Source organism: Leopardus geoffroyi, chromosome A2 (assembly GCF_018350155.1).
Source record: "Leopardus geoffroyi isolate Oge1 chromosome A2, O.geoffroyi_Oge1_pat1.0, whole genome shotgun sequence".
In the NCBI taxonomy this organism is placed as follows: Eukaryota; Metazoa; Chordata; class Mammalia; order Carnivora; family Felidae; genus Leopardus; species Leopardus geoffroyi.
The window spans coordinates 156,142,210-156,167,282 of record NC_059331.1 but is presented as its reverse complement, the minus strand read 5'-3'; the positions used below and the strand labels follow the sequence as shown (position 1 = coordinate 156,167,282).

Here is a 25,073-nt window from a genome sequence, read left to right as displayed (position 1 = left end):
ATCATCTCTGACCTTATCTCATCCCTTGCAGGGTGGTAACAAAATACTAAGCAGTTATAAGGTGCTCTGTGCTTTACAGAAAGGTTTCCTCCGACATTATTGCATTTGGTCTTCCCAACAGCTCTGGGAGGTAGGTGAGTGAGGCAGCATCTCTATTTGACAAAATAAGGATGTGACATTCAGCGGGTAAAATGATTTGCCCAAGGTCACTGCTATGGGCTGAACTGTTTTCCAAAAAGATCATGTTGAAGCTCTAATCCCTGTTACCTGAGAATGTGACTTTATTTGGATATTGGAAACAGGGTCTTTGCAAACATAAGTGTACATTAAAATGACGCTACACTGGAGTAGGGTGGGCCCTTAACCCAACATGCCTGGTGTCTTTATAGAAAGAGAAGATACACAGAGACACACATGCTCAGGGAGGAACGTGCCATGTGAACACACAGGCATACAAAGAGAAGACAACCACGTGATGACAGAAGCAGAAGTCACAGTGACACAGTTACAAGCCCAGGAACACCAAGGTTACCAGCACCACCAGAAGCCAGGCAAGAGCATGGCCGTGCCAACACCTTGACTTAGGACTTTTAGCCTCCAGAAGTATGAGAGAATCAACCTGTTGTTTGAGGCACCGGTCTGGGAGCTTCTTCTGGCTGGCTAGGAAACCATCGCAGTCACTGGGGCATAGCTGGGGGTGTGGCTGCCCTTCCGGTCCCCAGGACTTCCCGCCCGAGATTCTCTAACGCTCTGCTAGTGACACTCCTCAAACCTCTACCCGGCCACCCCAGCTCAGCCACTCTTGCGTTGTCTGGTCTCCCAGGCCACCTGCCACTTCCCAAGACTCACAGAGGCCCCATCGCTCAGCACTAGCATCTCCCCAGCACCAAAAATTCTCCCTGAACTTCTTGATTCTTTTCAACAAATTCCATTTCTGCAGGCAGTGATCTCAGTTGTTAGTGAAGAAAAAAATCTGACATTATGTCAGTAAAACTTCAGGGTAAAATAGAAACATAATGATGGCATTTATTTAGCACCTGGTGACCAGAAATGCATATATGTTTCCTCTAATTCTAGAACATCCTTCCAAGTCCAGAGATCGTCATTATCTCCATTTTATAGACAGGGCAGCTGAGGCTCTGAGAGTGTAAGAAAATGTGCCCGATTCATACAACTGCTTGGGAGCCCTACAACCCGGACTACCCTTACAGCAGGCGGGAGTTCTAATGGAAGCCTTCAGGTGTGGCTGCCTCATTTTACAGACAAGAAACTGTCCTTGGCCTGTGCCAAGTTCACACCCCAACTTGATCTTTAACTCACATCATGAGACCCAATTTGAACCCAGAATGTCTCTAGGAGGGATTTGAAAACAGCAATCTGGTTGGAAAGAAGGATTCTCAAAGCTGCACTTATCCAGGGTTTTACAGAAGATGGAGAACAAACCAAGGGTCCATATTAAAGTGATGACTGACATCCAACTCTTGGTTTTGGTTCAGGTCATGATCTTGCGGTTCGTGAGTTCAAGCTCCACGTCAGGCTCTGCACTGACAGTGTGGAGCCTGCTTGGAATTCATTCTCTCTCTCTCTCTCTCTCTAAACAAATAAATAAACTTAAAAAAATTAAAGGAAGAGAAGCTACCATCTCCCCAAGTCATTTTGTGGCACTATCACTGGGACACAGAGATCTTTCGTTTAGTCCACAAAGTGTTTAAGTATTTTTTAATGAGTTCCAACATCGAAAAGTCAGGAGACATTACCTTTGATCTTGATTTCTAGCTTTTAGTGAAACAACAACAACAAATAAACCCACCCCAGGAGATTTGGCAACATTAGCCCATATCCTAATGTTAAGCCCATGGCATAATTGCGCAGAAGCTGAGAGGTGGCAGTCTGTCATCCTCAGTCCTCACTACGCCCTATCCCCCACACGGGGCCTGAGCGGCTGTCTCCTGTCTCATCCTCCAGCAGTGCCACTTCCCTTTGCTCTTCTGGATCACCTGCCTGGCTCACAGAGTAGAGGTTTCAGGCTGTGATCCCCACCCCAACTTTCTAACGTGTTCCTACCCGGAAGAGGTACTTGCTTCTCAAGGGGGGTACAGCCCAGAAGTCCAGCACAAATGAATGACTTTCTAACTGTATGAGACAGTCGCCTCTGGAAAATTATTTTAGGGCAGGAAAGGGGGATTTCTCTCTTGGGAAGGAAGATTTGAAGGAATTATCTCCAGGATAAATGAAAGGTAGTCATATTTGTCACTGTAGGCAGAAAAGTATAGAAATCCATTTCTTCCAGAAAATATAAAGCTTTAACCAGATCCAAAAATAATTTAGATGAATTCATGGATGATAAAGACATAAACAGACATCAAGAGGGAATTGAGGCAGTTGGTGGAGCCTTATTACCCTTTGACTAGCCTCAGGGAGGTTGGCTACCTCTGATCTCCTCCGGGCCCCGAGCTGAGCTTTCTTCGGGACAGTATTTTATCTCAAATGAGCAGCTAAGAGAGATCTCACTTCTGCAGACTGCTTCCCACCCCTGCACACAAAGTGGGGAAAACAGCCTGTAGAGAGGAAGCAGAGAACCTGGCGCAAGGCCTGGTTCCCCCCCTTATTGGCCCGACCTTGGCCAATCTCTTCCCCAGTCTTCAGTGTCCCTCTCCTGAAAATTCAAACATGCCTGCTAATTCCAAGGGATTACTTAGAGAGGCCGCTGAGGCCACCCATGGAAACATTTGATGGACTAAGTTACGATTCCTTGGATAAGTGACCAGCCAAAAGATACATGAATGAGACCCAAGGAGAACAGTGATATAGAATGCATTTTGCTCCAAGTAATGACTCTTGACATCAACGTCCTAAAGAAATTCCTAGCTGTTTACTGGCCCTGCAAATGCAAATCCCAAGGGTGTCATGCCAGCCCCATTCATGGGTCACAATATTCCGCTTCATATTAAGGTTCGTTCACTCTTTTTTCCAAGCATTAAGGAGCTACCCTCTCTTAGGCCCTGGAGATCTTTGCAATGATTTGTCTCCTCTAAATTTTTTGCCCTGTCAGTTCTCCAGACCCACTGGGCCTAGGAACCCTTGGTCTGCCCTGTCCCTGGAGGACAGACTCACTTTTGCCTTCTTGGCCCCTGCACTGTGTGCTCAAGAAACTTCCTGTTGTGCCTACAAAGCTGACCTCACCAGGGTTTCTCCAGATGGCTGGGAAGATCACAGCCTGGTCTTGAAGGCAAGGGCTACCCCCTGAGAATTTGTCGGTGGCTCTCGGAGGGAAGGCTCCAGCATGGGTGATTTCTTTCCCCATTCTGTAAATTTCAAACTGCTCGTTGCATTACTGCCCGGTGGAGATGGGCAACCCAGAAACCAGGCCCATGCCCAGTCTTTCAGCCTGAACGTCAGTGAGGCTATGATGCTGCCTGGAAGCACCAAATTCCCACCCAAATTCCTACCCGAATGCTCCCTGACCGCGAGAGTCAACAGCCCGCATCCATGAGTCCTGACGTAGTCTTACATTCGACACTTTGATCATAAAACTATTTAGGCCTTGCTGTTCCACAGAACTCTTCTCTTTTAGTGGACAAATAAATAGTCTGGCTAATTAATGGATCTTTATAAAAACTGTAAACGTGTTAGGCTTTCACACTTGCGAGAGAATTGAAGAGGAAGCCAGTTTTATAGATGCCGTGGGGACAGCATTTTACTCCGAAGCAGGAGAGACGATCAGGCTGCAGGCAACTTGCCTGTCCATTTCAAAGCCAAAAACGGTCCACTTTGGCATGACTACTGTGTCCTAGGTTTATTACCTTGCACCAGAATTGTGATTTTTGTCCCAGCAAACGGCCCTGGCGGGAATGCCCCCTGCTACTGGACAGTAAAGGTCCTACCCCACACACTCAGAAATTCCTCAGCGCCAGGCCAAGATTGCACATCGTGTCTTAATTGGTGGGGTCTATTGAAAAGCACTAATTGTGATCGCCAGATAATGGGTTCCCTCCCTCGACTCGGCACACTAATTAGCAACGATGTTTGTCAGACTAGCTGTCGTGTGGCAAAGGGGTCTGGAAAACGGAATTAATTTAGCCATTGCCATGCATTAAAGATACTTTGCCTTGTAAGAACAATCAACCCCCTCACCTCCCCTCCTCCAGGAAGGATGAGTTTGAAAGTGGCACAAAGACAAATTTCCATTTGCAGTCTACACTGCAGTTATGGTCAGGTTTGCAAATTCTGAGACCTACAGGCACTGAGAAGCAGCTAATTTTAATGATGAAGTGGGCCGGGTATAAGAAACATACAGCCTACTCTATCTATTCTTTTGTTTTCCCACTCTTGAGAGCGACAGTCTCTATTATGGGGGACAAAAAGCATTGTGAGAGTGATGATAAATTAGTACTCAGCCTCAGTGTCATGGAAACAACAGGGGGATGGTGACTGGTGAGCCAGAAAACATGACCCGGGACAAGGGTTACTCTGCTTGAACCAGGGTGCCATCTCAGAAATGCAGAGCAAATGTGGCCACCATGTCTGGTTTTCTGAGGCCAAAGACGTGGATTTGTGTATAAAAGCTCCTGCTTTTTAAATGTTGGCAACCAATTCTTTTGAGCATGTAAAGTGTAGAGGTCAAGCAGTATGCGTCATACCAGGGCGGGACAGGGCCCCTAGGACAGTCTCGCAAGCTCAGCTCAAGCTGTTTGTGCTTGTTCTATTCTCCCCTCGAAGTGTGCCACAGACACAGAGAAACAGAGGATGTTTCTGTTTCTAAAGTGAAACTGGTCTGGGAGAATGTACTGGAAGTTCAGTACATTCTCTTAGTTACTTAAACAGTCCACTTGAGTCATTCATCTATGCCCTGCTCCCTTACCCTAAAACTTCAAGGGATGGCAGAGATAAATGACCCCCACGGTACCACATTCCACCACATCCTAGATTATTGGAGGTGAGGAGCAGAGAGGCCACTGTGTCACATGACACATGACTTGTCAGGGGGGTGCCCTGGATCCATGTCTGTGTTCAAGATACCCACACCATACCGCCTCCTTGAAAGAGCTTCCTAGGGAATGTATGTAGCAAGCATCACACCCTTCCTGATTTAATGCCTTAACTTTTTCCTATCTCTGCCCAGAAAACCTCTATTCATTCACTGTTTCCCTTCTTTGAGGCTTTTTGACCAATCTGCCCATAGTAATTAATGTTTTCCTAGCTAACAGCCTGTAGAGCACCAAAGCATCACCAAATCGTCCTTTCTTTCTCTTTCTTTTCCTTCTTTCTTTCCTTCTTTCCTTCTTTCTCCCTTTCTTTCTTTCTTTCTTTCTTTCTTTCTTTCTTTCTTTCTTTCTTTCTTTCTTTCTTTCTTTCTTTCACCAAGGAGGATTACATGCTCTCAAAACGTCCTCTAAAACGTTTGATTCTTACTTAAAACTACATCGAAAAAGCAGAACCTAATCTAAATCCCAGACAGGAAAAGTGGTTAAAATCGTGTTTCTTATGCCCAAATCAGTTAAAAGCGTGACTGGCCGCAAGCAAGAGAAAATGTGAGTTATGAGATATTCAAGTTGTTTAATTATCCTACACAACAGTAAGGCTGGAAATGGGTTATTAGAATTAGTGTAGGGGCTCAAAAACATTAGGATGCTGGGTCAGCATTTTGCGTTCCCTCTTGAACATTCCATCAGGCTGGCTGGACAGCTACAGGAACTGCAGACATCACATGCGTGCTCCAGAATGCCAAGCAGAAAAAAGGGGCAGAAGGAGAAAGTTTCTCTTTAAAAAATAAATAAATAAAAATATATTTTTTTTAATGTCTATTTTTAAAAGAGAGAGAGAGAGTGTGTGAGCAGGGGCAGGGGAGGGGCAGAGAGAGAGGGAAGACACAGAACTCGAAGTGGGCTCCAGACTCCACGCTGTCAGCACAGAGCCCGACGTGGGGCTCGAACTCACAAACTGTGAGATCATAACCTGAGCCGACATCAAGAGCCAAACGCTTAACCGACTGAGCCACCAGGTACCCTGAAAGATCCTCTTCTCCTCAGATCTAGCCTTTTATTTGGAATCAAAATCCTTTCCATCAGTTTCCAGAAGACTCAGCCTTTCCTCTTATTATTAGCTGTAACAGATCCACAGGCAGCCTTAGATGCAAGGGAAGCTGGGAAAAGGAGTATCTGTTGGGGTGGAATGGGATTACCCTGACTGGCTCATATCTGTCATGATTCATCCTCCAATGCTGTCAGAGGAACTTTATCCTATGTGAACAGAATCTGGGATCGATTAGCAGGGAAGAACGATCATATGGCGATTATATAGGCAAGCATGCCACAAAACTCAATTTACAAAATAAATATCAGTTAATGGTTGGCATGAAATGGCATGTACTCAAGAGTTATGAAGGAACTCAAGAATGAAATTGGCCAAAATACATAACCTACACATATAAATGGCTGCCTGTTCTACCGACTGGTTTGCTGAAAATCCACCCCCCCCCCATTCATAAAAAGAACTCCATCTGGAGAAATGGCCAGTAGAGCCTAAAACAAGAGGACCTCAGACACTGAGAACCAAATTGCGTCAGAAACCCTTGAAAGAAGAGGTTACCATCACAATTGTTTACAGTCATTATGGTTAGAGTAAGTTAGCAATTGAGTTAATGATAAGGGTCACTTAGGAGTCACTGGAGGGCAGTTTGGGACAGGATGAGTAAGAGAGGTGAGAGCACGGCAGTTGCTATAAGAAAATGGTAAAGAGAAAATCAATACAGAACTTCGACAATACCATCAAGTGTGTTCATTATGCGAGACGCAAGTGCAAGGAGAGCATGGAGTTGGTGGGCTCCACCCTAGGGCAGAACTGATAAGTACATTTCCCTTAGACTAGATATACTCTGGAGAGCAGGAAGAAAACAGATCATCAATAAAACACCGAGGGATCATGCCTTTTTTTTTTTTTTTTTTTTTAAAGATACGAGCACAAGATTCTTGGATCTTGTATGAAAGAGTATCCCAAAGAGAATTTCATGGAGACATTCCAAGGAGCCAAATATAGCTACTATTTTATGAAAGACAGTCGGTCATTCTGAACTGGTAACTATGGTTACTATGAGCTGTTACGATAATCATGGTACCTACGGTAATAGGTTATGGTAATTCTGAACTGTCTATGCAGCAAGACATATAGAGAGGAGTGTGTGTATGTGCAAAAGATTGAATCCACCTGGGAATGACTTTTAGTATCTAACAAAGCTCTTAAAATCACAATTCTACATCTGGGACACCTGGGCTGCCCAGTTAGTTGATTGTCTGACTCCTGATTTCGGCTTAGGATATGATACCAGGGTCGTGGGAACTAGCCCCGTGTTGGGCTCCACTCTCAGCTTGGATTGTCTCTCTTCCTCTGCCCCTCCCCTATTCATGCCTCTCTCCCTCCCTCCCTCTCTCTCTCTCTCTCTCATAAAATTTAAAAAATCACAATTCCACATCCATTGATGATCTGTCTAAACTCTTCATCTCCTATTCATTTTTCGTAGACAGGTTTAAACCTAAATGTTCCCTATTCATGGGAAAACAACATGATTCAAACAAGAGAAAACTCCTATCTGCCTACTTATTAGACAAAAAGAAGTGGGAATTTAAATAAAGAGGAACAGAATTTCTTAGTCATTAATATCATTTTCCCCCACTTGGTGCTTTTTTAATTTATTGAATGTGCTGTGATGGAATTGAGGAGATAGGGTAAGGTTGGGGGTTCATACATAAAGAGGTATTTAGGGAGCAAAGAGTATTTTTAAAGTGTCTCTGAGTAGAGAAGCATAATATGAAGAGCCTGGTTTCTCAAAGATAAGCACCAAACCAGTGCTGTTTGGCATCTTTAAAAATGATGTTGAGGAAAAAGGACATATGGGTGTCTCACAGATAACACCAAAGAGGTGTGGAGGGAGGAAAGTCAAACTGTTGAAAAAAGATACCAGGCGTTAAGAGGAAGATACAGGAAAATCTTACAAGCCTGTGCAATCTGGAAAAAAAATGAAAAATGAATCTTAATGAAGGGAACAAGGTAACATATTACAACATAAATAATCCAAACTTTCCCTATAGAATGATATCCATTAAGAAAGGATGGTTTCCTAAGGATACCTGGCCAGTGTTCTGCTAAGAACCAAGGTCAATAAAATGTTGATCATCAAAATATAAAATTGAAATGGGGCACCAAGGTTTACTTTTCCTTTGTATAAACCATAACACTTCATTTCTTAAATGCTATGTTCAATTTTGTCCTTAAGAAGTATTTAATAGAAACGGAGTTCCAGATAAGAGCAGTTAAATGGTTTCCGGGGTGTAGGAGCCAATGTATGAAGACAGAATTCCAAAAAGCTTGAAAACTTTTCATCTGTAAAACTGGGATTCTTCATTTTTGTGCCATGGACACCTTCCACAGTCTAGTGAGCCTGTGAATGTCTTCCTGGGATAATCCTTTTAGACATATAAAATAGAATACACCATGTTACTTCAGAAACGAATGATGATACTATCTAGCTTTCAAAATATTTTTAAAAACAAATTGGTGATAAAGTAATATAGTAGCATCTTTATCAGCACAGTAAGTAACTAGGTCTGATAGTTGTAATGATTACCATAATTTCCAAGCAGCGATGAACATAAATGATCGTCTCATACCTACAACAATTATATGGTATGAAAATGCCTGTAGTGTCTATTGGTAGGATTTGTAATGGAAGAAAATACTAAATTTCAAGTAGATGCTTGTGAGAATAAAAGTGTGATTTTTCCCATCCAAGTTCATGAATACGCTGGATTTCTTCCTCAGGTCCCTTAGGGGTTTGGGAACCCAAAACTAAGTAACCTTGCCATGACAGCAAGGGCTGAGAAAGAATGTGGCCAATGCTGATCATGTCATGAATGATGTAGATGAAGCAAACTTTGTTTCACAGGGCCCCAAACACGAAGATAGGTGGCCAGGAAAGAATAAGAAACATGAGTGAATTCAGGACCCAAAAAAGGCAATTTTAGCAACAAGCCTAAGACACTGGGTGTTGTATGGAAGTAATGAACCACTAAATTCTACTCCTGAAACTAATATTACACTGTAACGTTAAACTAACTGGAGTTTGAATAAAAACTGGAAATAAACAAAAGACGAACAATAAGCCTTAGAAAGATATGAACCTCATTATTTTGGTAGATTGTAATGACTGGAAATACAGAAAGATTCAAAAAGAGTTTGGACATCATATGTTTTCACTCATGTGTGGAACTTGAGAAACTTAACAGAAGACCATGGGGGAGGGGAGGAGGAAAAAATAGTTACAGAGAAGGACAGAGGCAAACCAAAAGAGACTCTTAAATACACAGAACAGACTGAGAGTCGATGGGAGGGGAGAGGGGGAGAGGGAAAAATGGGTGATGGGCATTGAGGAGGGCACTTGCTGGGATGAGCGATGTTGTTGTTGTATGTAAGCAATGTTGTATGTAAGCGATGGGTGTTGTATGTAAGCGATGAATCACGGGAATCTACCCCCAAAACCAAGAGCACATTTTGCACACTGTATGTTAGCCAATTTGACAATAAATTATATTAAAAAGAAAAAGAGTTTAGACAAAGTTGTCCATTTTAGCCATAAAAAAACTCAAAGAGGAGAAGACTGAAGGCACTTAACCTTCAAGATTTATATTAGGAAAGATGATGAGAGAGGCACCTGGGTGGCTCAGTAGGTTAAGCATCCGACTTCAGCTCAGGTCATGATCTCATGGTTCGTGGGTTCAAGCCCCATGTCAGGATCTGTGCTGACAGCTCGAAGCCTGGAGCCTGCTTCGGATTCTGTCTCCCTCGCTCTCTGCCCCTCCCCCATTCGTGTTCTGTCTCCTCTGTCTCTCAAAAAAATGAATAAACATTAACAAAAAAATTTAACAAAAAAGGAAAGATGAGAAGAACCTTCAAAGACATCATTTGTAGTACAAGATAAAGTTGGGGGTCGGTGGGTCTGAATCAGTATCACTCACAGTACTTCTCACCTTCTTTAGGAATCCACTCTTGTTCTGATTCAATTTTTTTCTCTGCTCACAATGAAAACAAACTGCAACATAATCCCCAGTAACTGTGTATGTGTATTTCACCACAGACCCTAGCTTCAGGTAGGTACTAAGGTACCGAAGCTTCAGGTACTAAGCACTAAAATCTTGTGCTCCAGCTGTTGACTTAAGGCGTATTTTATAAGCCACAAAATATCATATTTGCAATGAATTGGACAGAGACTGAAGGCAACCTGGACTCAGAGGCAGGGTCCTCCCGACAGCCTTTGTTCTAATAGAAACTTAAACCTGTATGGAATGCCTATCCAGGCTTACCTGGTTCTATCTTGCCCTTTCCACCCAGCACATACCCATCCTACCCCACTCAGGAATTAAAAGGTCCTGAAATTGTTATTATATTTCCTCTCCCTCTTTAATAGAGAACCAACGATCTTCATCTGTTCTGCATCTCTCGCAATTCGTGTCAGATGCAAAACTGACAATGAAATTGGCAGAGGTCCTTGGGGCTCCAGGGCCTCTCTGAGACTCATGGCAGGAGAAAAGCGTTGTCTGGTCATGGCTGTTTTTATCCTCAGATTTTCCACCCTCTGACTCCCTTTATTTCCTGAGTTAGTCACCAAGTCTGAACAGCAGCCAAAGCCCTGACAATATTAGCAAGAACATTTGATTCCTTCAATAAAACTGGAGATGGCCCTGAAAAATGATCAGTATTCACCTGGCTCTCCCTCTGCCTTCCCTAGGGGACAGTCCTTCATCCCTTGTACCCTTTTCATCATGGCAACAAGAGAGTCTGCCAGAAGGCAGTGGTTTACCCAGGCTGCCTTTCGCGAATATTTTTCATTAACACAAACAACTTTGTTTCTTCTAAGCAAAACAACAACAAAAAAAATTAAAAATCAAAGGGTAAAAAGATTAATCTTAAATGGACAGCAGCTAGAATCTCTTAAGCCTGTAAGGATATTCCAGATCAGTTCACATAAAGGGTTGAGAAGAAAGAACACCGGGAGCCCCGCAAAGATGACAGACAAGGGAGAAGCTCAGAGAAATGCCTCAGAAGGAGATGGTACAAAGGGCACTGGCTCAGGAATAAGTAAAGGACGGAAACAGATAAGTAATTTACTAATAAATAAAGGAGAGAGCAGGGCAGAAAGATGGGTTGCCACGGTCAGTCTCTCAAGGCTTAAAAGGATTTGCTTTGGGAGGTTAATAATAGAAGGGAGCGGGTGCATAGGGAGGAAGGAGCCACCAAAGAATGCAAGGAGCCTCCACCAAATGAAAACTTCTCTCCTGAGCAGGTGTGCACGTACCTACGCGTGTGCTCGTGCGCACTGTCACACACATACGCTCTAACTCCTAAACTTCCCATTTTCCCGACTAAACTGGGACTAGTAGGCTGCTTCATTATTTTGTCAGAACTGTGGTCAGACCAACAGTGAGGTTCAAGGGTTGTGGCAGGAGGCGGAAGAGGTCTTCCTGCGTATGACAATCACCACAGCACCAAGAACCTTCCCAACGAATGCAGCATGTTCCCCTGAGGTCATACGTTCCTTAATGTTCTGTGAGGATAGCTTATTCTACAACTAAACAAAAAATGACGGAACCTGGAAGGCTATATAGTAAGCTCAAAGTAGAATGTATACTAATACCCAAAGCATGTATGTTGCTACTGCCTACTGGAGTCTTTATAAGTCACAGACCCCACACTGTGGAGCAAGGCAGTGGCGGGGACGAAGACCATTCCTTGAAGCCTACCAGAAAGATGAGTGTTAGTTTTCTGTTTTGCTTTGTGAATAATTAGATGCCCACATTTCACTTTCTTTTGATCCTCCCGGCCCTATGAGCTAGAGAGGGTAGGTTCATTCCTCTTTAGCTAATAAGGAAACCAAGACTTCAAGGAAGGAATGAGATTTCCTCAAGGTCAACTGGCTATTAAGTGGCAAAGCAACATCTGGCATCAAGTCTAATGATGAATACATGATACTCTGCTGCCTGTCCATCAGTATAATTAAAATATACTTAATGTTTTCCGCTTCTTTCCGGTTTGATTTCGTTCATTCCATTAATATTTAGTAAGTGCTACTTTCTGGACAAAGTTGAAAAGAAACTGTCTTACAAGAGGTCTCAGAAAATAAACACAACAATAATGAGACTATAATGATGCGGTGGGATTGGAACAGGAGAGGAGCGACAGGGCTCACACGTGAAGTAGAAATAAAAGTCTGAAGTCATTATAAATGGCAGCAATGGCGTGTGTTTGGAGTTTCATACACAACTTCTAAATAATGTAGGTGTCTGCTTGAGAATAACCTGCCCTCAAAGAAAGCTCAGAACTTTAGACAGACCAATGGCAGAGGGGTGGTTCTTGTCAAAGGGAACAGTGTGTGTAAGGGAAAAGATTTGAGAAAGACTGGTATATTCAAGGAACTATCAGTGTATTCAAGAACTATCAGTGGAGGCCAATTTTGTTCAAGAAAAAAAATGTGAGGATGAGCCTGGAGAGACGGTAGGTGATGGGAAGCCTACTCAAGAAGGGTCTTGCATGGTGCAGAAAGATGTTTAGCTGTGAGCCTTTAGGCTGAGGGGATCCATGGAGGCATCTTCACAGGGCAGTGACGTGACCAAATGTGCTTGTTGGAGAACATCCTGGCAGCAGTATGGACTTAACCAACAGCCTGGCAGAGAAGGAGGAATTGAGGCAGGTGGACCAGCAAGAAGACTGTGCTGTAGTCATGGCAACAGATGAAGGGGACTCAACCGAGGTAGTAGGGATGCCTCCAGGAAGCATTTAAAAGTGAAATCTAGGGGTGCCTGGGTGGCTCAGTCGGTTGAGTGTCCCACTCTTGATTTTGGTTCAGGTCATGATCTCACGAGTCATGAGACTGAGCCCCATATCCGGGTCTGCGCTAACAGTGTGGAACCTGCTTGGAATTCTCTCTTCCTTTGTCCCTCCCCCACTCCCATACACACTTTCTAAATAAATAAATATTTTTTAAAATCTTTAAAAAATAAATAAAAGTAAAATGCACAGAGCTTTGTGTTTGAACGTAGGAATGAAAGAGAGCAAGCCACCCGAAACAATGCTAAATACTTTGAAAATAACCTTGAATGCCTGAAAACAGAGACTGTGTCCCATTCATCTTTGGCTGTCTCCTTTCTCATATTGACCTGGGCACATTTGGGGTGCTCAACAAACTTCTGTGAAATGGCGGTGTTCTCTAATCGTTATATGCCTCTGCAGAGGCACTTTGAAGGTGGGAACCATCAGCTGTATCTTTGTTTCCTATCTCTGAGGACACCTGCCTCAGAGATCTGAAGTCAAGAGGTGTTTAGAAAGGTCATAAAATTAGGAAAATTCTCCAGATTAAAAAACAACAACAACAAAACAAAACGACATGAGACGTAAAAGCAAAGCAGACTTCTAGACTGAAGTGAAAGAGTGAAATAATGCTGGACTCTGGGAAAATTTTTTGCAAAAATGGCCACACTCATTCTATTTTCCTCCCTGAATCCACATTCATTTAAAATGTGATTTTGTGCATGATATAATATCAACGTACAGAAATCGTTGCATTTCTATACACGAATAATGAAGTAAAAGAAAGAGAAATCAAGAAATTGACCCCATTCACAACTGCACAAGAACCATAAAATATCTAGGAATAAGCCTAACCAAAGAGGTAAAAGATCTGTGTACTGCAAACTACAGAGCACTCATGAAAGAAATTGAAGAAGTCATAAAGAAATGGAAAAACATCCCATGCCCATGGATTGGAAGAACAAATATTGTTAAAATGTCCATACTACCCAAGTCAATTTACAAATTCAATGTAGTCCCAATCAAAATTTCACTGGCATTCTTCTCAGAGCTAGAACAAACAATTCTAAAATTTGTATGGAACCACAAAAGAACCCGAATGGCCAAAATAATGTTGAAAAAGAAAACCAAAGCAGGAGGCATCACAATCCCAGACTTTAGCCTCTACTACAAAACTGTAATCATCAAGACAGCATGATATTGGCACAGAAACAGACACATAGACCAATGGAATAGAATAGAGAACCCAGAATTGGACCCACAAATGTATGGCCAACTAATCTTTGACAAAGCAGGAAAGAGTATCCATTGGAAAAAAGACAGTCTCTTTAACAAATGGTGCTGGGAGAAGTGGACAGCAACATGCAGAAGAATGAATGGACCACTTTCTTACACCGTACACAAAAATAAACTCAAAATGGATGAAAGACCTAAATGTGAGACAGGAAACCATCAAAATCCTAGAGGAGAAAGCAGGCAAAAATCTCTTTGACCTCGGCCGCAGCAACTTCTTACTCATTATGTCTCCGAAGGCAAGGGAAGCAAAAGCAAAAATGAACTATGGGGACCTCATCAAGATAAAAAGCTTCTGCACAGCAAAGGAAACAATCAGCAAAACTAAAAGGCAACTGATGGAATGGGAGAAGATACTTGCAAATGACATATAGGATAAAGGGTTAGTATCCAAAATCTATAAAGAACTTACCAAACTCAACACCTAAAAACCAAATAGTCCAGTGAAGAAATGAATAAGACATGAATAGCCACTTCTCCAAAGACATCCAGATGGCCAACAGACACATGAAAAGATGCTCAACATCACTCATCATCAGGGAAATACAAATCAAAACCACATTGAGATACCACCTCACACTGTGGGTCAGAGTGGATAAAATTAACAACTCAGGAAACAACATATGTTGGCGAGGATGTGGGGAAATGGGAACCCTCTTGCACTGTTAGTGTGAATGCAAACTGGTGCAGACGCTCTGGAAAACAGTGTGGAGGTTCCCAAGAAATTAAAAATAGAATTACCCTACGACCCAGCAATAGCACTACTAGGAATTTATCCAAAGGATACAGGAGTGCTGATTCATAGGGGCACATGTACTCCAATATTTATAGCAGCGCTATCAACAATAGCCAAATTATGGAAAAAGCCCAAGTGTCCATCAACTGATGAATGGATAAAGAAGATGTGGTTTATATATACAATGGAATACTACTTGGCGATGAAAAAGAATGAAATCTGGCCATTTGCAACAACGTGGATGGAACTGGAGGGTATTATGCTGAGTGAAATAAGTCAGTCAGAGAAAGACAGATACCATGTTTTCACCCATATGTGGAATTTGAGAAACTTAATAGAAGACCATGGGGGAAGTGATGGGGGAAAAATAGTTTCAAACAGAGAGGGAGGCGAACCATAAGAGACTCTTAAATACAAAGAACAAACTGAAGGTTGATGGGGGGTAGGGAAAAATGAGAGATGGGCACTGAGGAGGGCACTTGTTAGGATTAGCCCTGGGTGTTGTATGTAAGCAATGAATGATGGCAACCTACTCCCAAAGCCAAGAGCATACTGTTTACACTCTATGTTAGCTAACTCGACAATAAATTATATTTAAAAATTAATTGATTGATTGATTGATTGATTGATTAAATTAAATGTGACTTGGAAAACCTTCCTATCAAGGGGTGGAATTTGTTTCCCCACCCCTGCAATCTAGGCTGAGCTCATGGATTACTCTGAGCAACAGAATGCAGCCAAAGTGACCTTGTACTTGCACATGGGTGCCTTGAACACTGCTGCTCTCTCAGGACCCTGCCAAGCTGCCATGTGAACAAGCCTGTGGGAGAATAAGAAACCCCACAGAACAGAGACCAGCTATTCCAGTGGAGGCCATGTGGGATTAGTCAGCCCTCAGCCAACCTCAGCTGACAGCAGATGCCAGGAGTGAGCTCCTGAAGATGAGAAGAAACTGACCAGCTGAGCCCAGCCCACACTGCCAACCCAGAAAGTCGCGAGTTAAATAATTTTTGTTTTAAGCCACTAGGGTTTTGCTACATTTACAAAAGCTATGGCTAGACTCATCTTTGTTTTTTATTTATTTATTTTGAGAGAGAAAGAGAGTGCTAGCAGAGGGAAGGGGCAGAGAGGGGGAGATAGAGAGAATCCCAAGCAGGCTCTGAATTGTCGGTATGGAGCCCTGCACAGGGTTTGAACTCACGAACCTTGAGATCATGACCTGGGCAGAAGTCAAGAGTTGGACACTTAACCGACTGAGCCACCCAGGCACCCCTAGGCTAATCTTTGTAAAAGCAATATGGAAGACACTCTTCCTTGGCTTTCAGCTTTGAAGGAAACTGGTGCTCCAACCACTCTGGAGACCAGTTCCAGAGATACAGAACTTTGGTCACTGCACTGCTAACACCACTCCATCTATGACCCACATGGCGATAAGATTTGCTCAAAATGACATCAGTGTGTACTCGGATCGCATGTTGCAGGACTTCCCAGGAATGGTCTCATACCTGGAAGTAGAGGAAATTCTTTGAGGGATGGGCAAGTCCTTCAGGGAAGTATGTATTTATGGGTGTATCAGAAAAATAAAACCCCTGTAAAAAGTATGTATGGATATTTTACGTACTCCTTGTCTGAAATATTTCATAATTTAAAATAACAATTTTTAACCAGGTAAAAATATATTACATTTTCTTACTTTAATAACCCTTTTATTCTCTCCTTTATATTGTTTCCAGGGATCCTATATTAATATTGCTTGTGTAATTACTGGTTGTGTGTAATTGTTGTGTAATTACTGGTTTCCCTATGTCTTTTTTTTTTTTTTTAACTGTGGTATGTTAAAGGTGAGGACTATGTCTTATTCATCTCTGTATCTTCAAGCCCAATACAGTGCCAGGTACACATTATGGGTGGGTATATAGATCGACGGGTAGGTAGCTGGGTAGATGGGTGGGTAAGTGGAGGGATGGGTCAAATGGATGGATGGATAGATGGATGGCTGGGTGGATGGGCAGATGGGTGGGTAAATGGATGGGTGGGTGGGTGGACGGGTGGAGAAGTAGGTGGCTGGGTAGAATAATTCTTCCTCAAGGATCTGGGAATACTGGGAACTCAATACATGCTGACTGGGCCACCAACAAGGCTTCCTACCACATTCTTCCCCACCACCAACACTCCCATACTCTTAGCCTGCTATGTTTTCCTTTCTTCCAAAGCAATGTACACTTTTGGACATATCAGATAAGTCACCTCCCTGTTTTGTTTACTGCCTATCTGCCATCACCAGAATGTAAATTCCATGAGGCAGAATCTTTGTCTGCTTTGCTCACTGTCATAACCCAAGTACCACAGACAGTGCCTGGAACACAGCAAGAGCTCAAAACGTACATATTGAATGTCTGAATGTGACCTTGTCCATCTCAATTTTTTTGGAGCCTGACCAACGTGTGTCTGTATCCCTTTCCTGTTTGTCTAGCTTCTCCTGTGAAGTATCTGCTTTTAAGATGATCCACCAGTTACTTGTTCTACTCGCAGATATAGGTTGACCAAAAAGAAATTGAAACAGTCCCCTTGAGTAATATACATTTAAAAATATGCAATGTTTTGGGGTGCCTGGGTGGCTCAGTCGGTTGAGCAGCCGACTTCAGCTCAGGTCACAATCTCGCGGTCCGTGAGTTCCAGCCCCGTGTCGGGCTCTGGGCTGATGGCTCAGAGCCTGGAGCCTGCTTCCGATTCTATGTCTCCCTCTCTCTCTGCCCCTCCCCCGTTCATGCTCTGTCTCTCCCTGTCTCAAAAATAAATAAATGTTAAAAAAAAATTTAAAAATATGCAATGTTTTGAGGTGCTTGGGTGGCTCAGTCAGTTAAATGTCTGACTCTTGATCTCCATTGAGGTCATGACCTCATGGTTTGTGGGACTGAGCCCCACATCAGGCTCTGCATTGGCAGCACATAGCCTGCTTCAGATTCTCTCTCTCTTTCTCTCTTTGCCCTTCCCCCCCCCCCAATAAATAAACTTTAAAAAACTTTAAAAATATGTGATGTTTTTTGGCAATCTAAAAATCTGAGCAAGGTGGATCCAGAGAAAGTATACATCAGAAATAGAATACTTAAGGGCGCCTGGGTGTCTCAGTCATTAAGCATCTGACTTCAGCTCAGATCATGATCTCATGATTTGTGACTATGAGTCCCACTTGATGTGAGCTCAAGTCCCACGTCGGGTAAAACATGAACCCAGCTTCTCTCTCTCTCTTTCCCCTCTCTCTCTCTCCCTCTGCCCCTCCTGAAATTCATGCTCTCTTTCTGTCCCTTGTTTACTTGTACCCTCTCTGTCTCTCAAAGAAAGAAAGAAAGAAAGAAAGAAAGAAAGAAAGAAAGAAAGAAAGAAAGAAAAGAAAAGAGAAAAGAAAAGAAAAGAAAAGAAAAGAAAAGAAAAGAAAAGAAAAGAAAAGAAAAGAAATAGAATACTTAAAAATATAGAACATTTCTGGGGCGCCTGGGTGGCTCAGTTGGTTGAGCGTCTGACTTCGGCTCAGGTCATGATCTCACAGTTCGTGGGTTCGAGCCCCACTTTGGGCTCTGTGCTGACACCTTGCTAGGAGCCTGGAGCCTGCTTCGGATTCTGTGTCTCCTTCTCTCTCTGCCCCTCCCCGGCTCATGCTTTGTCTCACTCTGTTTCTCAAAAATAAATAAATGTAAAAAAAAAAAAAAGTTTAAAAAAATATAGAACATTTCTGGTTTATAAATAAACGCTACATTATTATCTATGAATCAATAACAACATCAATTAAGTATGAAATAAAGTGAAGAAGAGTCTGATGGAAAAACTACAAAATGTTTTCAAACTACAGTAAAACCTTGGTTTGCGAGTATAATTCATTCCAGAAACATGCTTGTAATCCAAAACACTTGTATATCAAAGCAAAGATCCCCGTAAGAAATAATGGAAACTCAGATGATTTGTTCTACAACCCAACAATATTCATATAAAAAGGATTACAACACTGTAATTTAATACAAAATAATAAAGAAAATACAAAGTATAAAGAAAAATAAATTAACCTGCACTTACCTTTGAAAACGTTCGTGGCTGGGGTGAGAGAGACAAGAGAGAGGAGGGTTATTATGTAGGATGACTTTCACTATCACTAACGGATGTTGACTACACTACATATTAATAGACTCTTGTCACAGACTGTATTTAAAGAACTGGCAATAAGGCGGCAGAGGAAAGGGTCTATATCTGCAGGCAGCCTGACCTAGAATGAAGCAAAGCGTTCCTAAGCTCACTCTTGCATGGAAAAGCAAAGAACTATCCATAGGTGCTTTGAAGTGACAAAAAATACACCAGTGCCAGTTGTGGGTACCTTCCAACATTCCGAAAAATCACCGATTTCTGCCAAACACCATGGCCTGAGACCAAGCATCTGAGCATGGGAGACGATCACCCACAATCCCACAGTGAGAGAGAGAGAGAGAGAGAGAGAGAGAAGAACCATTGGCTCAGTTGTGGTCATGTGACATTCAGCGTCACGTACTACTTGTATTGCAAGACATCGCTCGTTTATCAAGTTAAAACGAAACGTTGGCTCGTCTTGTGGAACACTCGCAAAACAAGCTACTCTCAATCCAAGGTTTTGCTATATTATTTGTGGGCCTGTTTCCTTTACCTGAGTGTCAATCATGTGGGAATGCACCACGGTTCGTCAGTCAACGCTACATGCCCCTGGTACCTTGTCAGGAACTCTACCTGTCACTCTCTTAATGGGATTCTGATAGGTTCTTTGGTGTCAATTCTGCTGACTCATGCCCTGATGGCTTTGTAACCTAGTTAAGGGTTCATTAGCTTAACTAGGCTAAAGCTATTCTCTTTCAGAGAAAATCAGCCTCCCGCCCAGGGTAAGACACATTATCTGAAATTGTTCCTTTTCTTCACAGATCCATTTCAAACTCTCCTATTCTGATTTCTTTGTAACCTAGTTAAGGTTTCATTAGCTTAACTAGGCTGAAGATATTCTTGTCAGTTAAAATTTGCTTTCAGCCTGAAATTATCCACACTCTTTCTGGAATGGCTGCATTTTTCCCACAGTCTAAATTAGATTAATTTCAGGCTTCTCCCTCTCTAAATTACAATTTGCCAAGATGGCCCAGAGATGGTCTCTCTCTTCCAGAAACCTGTCTTTCTTCTAATACTTGACTCCCCCAGTCAGCATGGCATTCCCTTCACAGCCTCCTCACTGCCCTGCCTGCCCGCGGAAAAGCCCAGCACTCCAGAGAACCACGCGCACACGCCTCCATGATGGACATGTGAAATGCAATATACAGAACATGACCTAACTTCTTCAGATGTGATTTTAGAACACCTTCACACAATCTCGGCTTTATTGCAGAAGAAGCTTTGATTCGCTGATTTGGTGACCTTATTTTTATAGTAAAACAACTGTAAAATTTGGAAACGAAAAAATAAAACAACCCACTATAGCAGAAAGCAGAACTTTAGCTAGGACAAAAATAAAATGCAATTAAAACAAAACAAAACAAAAAGACCCGGCTAATAAAAGAAAAAAAAAAAAAAAAAAAAAAAACCTCAGGAGGAAGCAAAAGAATATGGAGTTCGTTGCTAAATGTGGCTAGATCTGTTTAAATCTTTTTCGCCTCCAAGCCTCCAACTAATATGAATACTGTTTTTAAAAGTTCTGTGTGTGGTAATTAGATGCAGCCCTTTGGAAATTAAATTTCAAAAGGTTTTATGACCGAGGCTGTTTGTGAAATCATCTTTCCTATGTAACTACTGCGACAAAGCAAAATTGTCAGGCTAGTCTGTCTTGGGTTGCATTCATTATCACACATTCTGCTGCTAGCAGGGGTGATGGAGTAGGAGGAGGGCAGTCGGGAAGGGGGTGAGGAGAGGAGAGAGAGAGAAGGGGAGACCCTGGCACCAAGACTCCATGCAGACAGCGCTGGGGTGGCGGGTGGTGAGCCAGCCGGGAGCCATGAACCCGCTGCTCCCAGAAGCACCTTGTTACCATGGCTCTCAGACAGGAGCCTCCTGCTGCATGGGGCACGATGCTGGGCCTTACTGGTAAGTACTTTAGCATGCTGTGGCTCCTCAACGCAAACCAACCGTGTCATCTGATACGCAGCTAACCAACAGTGGTCTCTTCCTTCGATGAGGGGACACCAGGCCTGTGGGGTATCCTAAGAGATTGCCTGCTACTCTCCAACAGAGCACAGCCCAAAGGGATTTCCGAGGGAAGAGATGTCATCTTGAACTCTACTTTCAGAATGTACACACAGTATAGGATTCTCCCCCATACTGTATGTTTCACAAGAAACATACATAGGACCCAGTCTAGAAGATTCCTTATGGGGCAGGAGACACCTCTTTTTTTTATTTTTTTTTAACGTTTATTTATTTTTGAGACAGAGAGAGACAGAGCATGAACGGGGGAGGGTCAGAGAGAGAGGGAGACACAGAATCCGAAACAGGCTCCAGGCTCTGAGCAGTCAGCACAGAGCCCAATGCAGGGCTCGAACTCAAGGACCGCGAGATCGTGACCTGAGCTGAAGTCGGCCGCTTAACTGACTGAGCCACCCAAGCGCCCCAACACCTCTCTTTTCTGAGCAATTTACTTTGTAATAGAAATGCACCTCCTAATAGAAAAAAAAAAAGTTAATTCCGTGTGTGTGTGTGTGTGTGTGTGTGTGTGTGTGTGTGTGTGTCTACACATGCATACACAGAGAAACCCAAAGTCTCTGTTTGGTCTGGCTGGAGTGAGGACAGGAAAGAAATACAGATAACGACACATTTTTCCTCCTCATAAGGTGCTAAAAAACCAGTACCTGTACACAAAACTGTCCATGAGTCAAGCCCTGGAGGTGGCTAAAATACTGTCCTAAAAGGGATCGATCTTTCAGATGACATTTTAGATACAGCTTACATATCTAAAATGAAGATTTGCGATATAATTTATATATCTAAAATAAAGAAAGAAGACAGTATGCGATATTACCAGGGGTTGATACACCTCTTCCAAGAACTGCTGAAAAGGACAGCAAATTGTACCTAGGTCTTTATTTTTTTGTACGTCTCTGTTTGATTTTCTACAGCATCATTTACTGTTTTCCCTATCATCGATTTTCGCCAAAAACTACTTTCAACTAAAATAAAAGAATAAAAAGTTCGGAGGTAAGATCTGGACCACAGGCCAGAAAACAAAGGCGATTTCTTACAGGCTACCAAATTGGAGGTCTCTTCTGTAAAGCTTAAAAATTCCCACCTAATGTTAAAGTGGTGCTGGATACAAAATGATCAGCAAGGATATTTTGAGTAATCATTTATAATTTGATTTAGTAATTATTTAAACCAATCTGTTCTATGTGGTTTTTGGGGGGGTTTTTTGTTTGTTTGTTGCTAAAATAAATACTAATTCCCTGGCCACATCAGACCTCCTTTTGCCTTTTCTATGAAACACTAAATGTTTATACCAAACCATCACCTCATGAGAATACTGACAAAATCACCTAATAATTGAATATAAAAAGGATAACACGACCCTACTGCACATCCCACAGTTTATTCTGAGAAAACTCCATCACATGCCGTAATAGTGTCACCTTCACTGAAGCTTGGCCAGAAAAGAGACCAAACCCTAAATTAACGAAGACAGAAAAGAAAACAAAATTAAGGTAGAGGGGATATCCTGTTTCTCCAGAATCTCTCCAGAAAACCTTTACTACCAATCCCAAGCCACTGACATTTGGGTTTAAAGATTTTATCACACGATTATCAACTCCCTCTCTAAATGTATTTGTAAACATGGGGTATTTTGATAAGTAACTGGTTATTAATTCGGGTACCATTAGTAATAAATTTGTGCCACTTTGCCCAGAGTTACCTTGAAATGTAGCTACCTTCCACCTATAAATAGGAAAAGGGTGGGGAGTAAGGGTCCTAAGCAAAGTGCGAATATAAGTGAAAGTGTATTTGGGGGCGCCTGGGTGCCTCAGTGGTTAAGCATCTGACTTCGGCTTAGGTCAAGATCTTGCGGTTCGTGAGTTTGAGCCCGTTTCGGGCTCTGGGCTGACAGCTCAGAGCCTGAAGCCCACTTCGGATTCAATGTCTCCCTCTCTGTTCCTCCCCCGCTTGCACTCTGCACTCTGTCCCTCTCTCTCTCTCTCTCAAAAATAAATAAACATTTAAAAAATTTAAAAAAATAAATGAAAGTGCATTTGTAACCTTTACTTTAGGACCGAATTCCTTTCCAAGCTCTTCTTCCATAACACATTTGTATGCAATGTGCTAATTATGGCTAGCTTTAATCTCTTCATAAAAGTAGGAGCCTATTTTGTTACTACATTTTGTCAGCCATTAGTTCGAGCTCATTAATCAACCAATGGGTCGTAGACAGAGATGTGGTAGGGCCCTTGTCCATCTCTGTGGCTTTACAACCAAGGCCACGGAGTCTCAGAGTTTGCTGGCTTGCTCCACGCCTCACGGCCAGTTAGCAGCAGTTATGGCTGAAAGCCCGTCTTCTGACTCACAAAGTTCTGAAATCTTTACTCTCTTTGGTGGTTTTCAAACTGATCTGTGGATCTCCAGGGCTCCAAGAGAGTGGGGCACTGGCCCTTTTAGGTCCATTTTTGCTGGTTTTATACTTTGGCCTCCTTACTATTATTCGACTTAAAAATCCATGGCTCAGAGTGCCTGTGTGGCCCAGCGGGTTCAGCGTCCGACTCTTGAGTTTGGCTCAGGCCATGATGTCACAGTTTGTGAGTTCGAGCCCCGAGTCAGGCTCTATGCTGACAACATGGGAGCCTGCTTGGGATTCTGTCTCTCTTGCTCTCACTCTCTGCCCCTCCCCACTCACACATACATATGCAAGTTTGCTCTCTCTCTAATAAGCCATGGGCTTAAAGAAGTTTTAAAATCACATTAAAAAAAATTTCAAAGTAAAAATATTTCCAAAATATGTTGGAAACCTATTATAACTTTCCATTCAATAGAAGTTGGATCTGGAGTTGAGGGGGTGAATGACCACAGGACCAGGGGTTCAGAGCTCCAAGTGTAAAAGGCAGAGACACCAGAGGCCAGTGCCTCCAACTCTGTGACCAAAGATAAGCTCCTGAGCCCCACTACACCTCTCGGTGTCCTGGCCTGTGGAACAGAACTTCTAAAACTTTAAAGCACTGAAGTCTGAATGAAAAACTCTGTGTTCACAGCCGCTGCTGTCAATATGGTCGTTGTTAGGCAATGTCAGTTATATATTAACACGAGAGAACAAACTTTTAGATCAGCATATGGCGAGGGGCTGATATACTCTGTATTTTCTGGATTTCCAAACCTAACAATTCAAACTGTCTTGTCCTCTGTGGTATGCATTAGCAGTCACTTTGCTCCCAAAGGAGGTTGGGAATCACAGGCCAAGATCATTGACACTCTGGGAGTGTGACGGGGGTCCAGGGGCATGGGCAGGCAGTCCCTCAGTTGTCTCTAAAGAATGAGCTGGAGTAGAGGCTTCAGGAAGTTTCCCATCACAGCTGTGGCATATAGCAAGCCTGATTCTGAGCTGGGCAGCTGCAGGAAGGTCATGGCCTGGGCACCAATCTGCCTTTAGAGTCCGTGGCCACAGAGGAGTCTAACAATAGGCCAGTGCCAGATTCAGGGAGTGCCAACCAGACCCCTGTAAGGGGCCATCTGGCTTTGGAAATGCACAGTCAGAATCCAAAGACTTGTCTAAGGTCACAGGGGTGTCTGCTTTTATGTCCAATTCAACATACCACATTATTTCTTAACCGTGGCCTTGTGAAATGTGGTGTGAGGTGTTAGTGGGACAGGGATGAACCAGACTCCTTAAGGGGCCTACCTGGTCCAACCATGTGGTTGAAGTGTAGGGCAGCGAGTCTCAACGTGTGGTCCCAGCATCACCTGGGAACCTGCTGGAGATGCACGTCCTCAGGCCTCATCAAGACCCAACCAAAACAGAAACCCTGGGATCGGGCCCAACGATCCCTGTTTTAACGAGCCTTCCAGGTGACTCTCAAGCAGCTAACACTTGCGAACCAGCGGCACAGGATGTGTTTGAAGAGGAGCAGCCAGACGTGAGCAGTGACAAGCCAGACGATGACAGGAAGTGGGCACAGCATCAGGATACGATGGTGTGGATAACAAAAGCCCACGGCGTGGAGAGCCTGCC

The 25,073-nt window shown here is 43.0% G+C and overlaps 1 protein-coding gene and 1 non-coding gene across 3 annotated transcripts in view; one reads left to right on the top strand and one right to left on the bottom strand.

Moving 5' to 3' along the window:
* TMEM178B (transmembrane protein 178B) overlaps window positions 1–25,073 on the bottom strand; it is a 360,053-nt gene that overhangs the window by 105,769 nt on the left and 229,211 nt on the right. The gene's annotated exons all lie outside the window — the stretch shown is intronic.
* On the top strand, window positions 18,372–18,456 carry TRNAR-UCG. Its single transcript has one exon. It is a non-coding gene; the product is annotated as a tRNA-Arg (tRNA).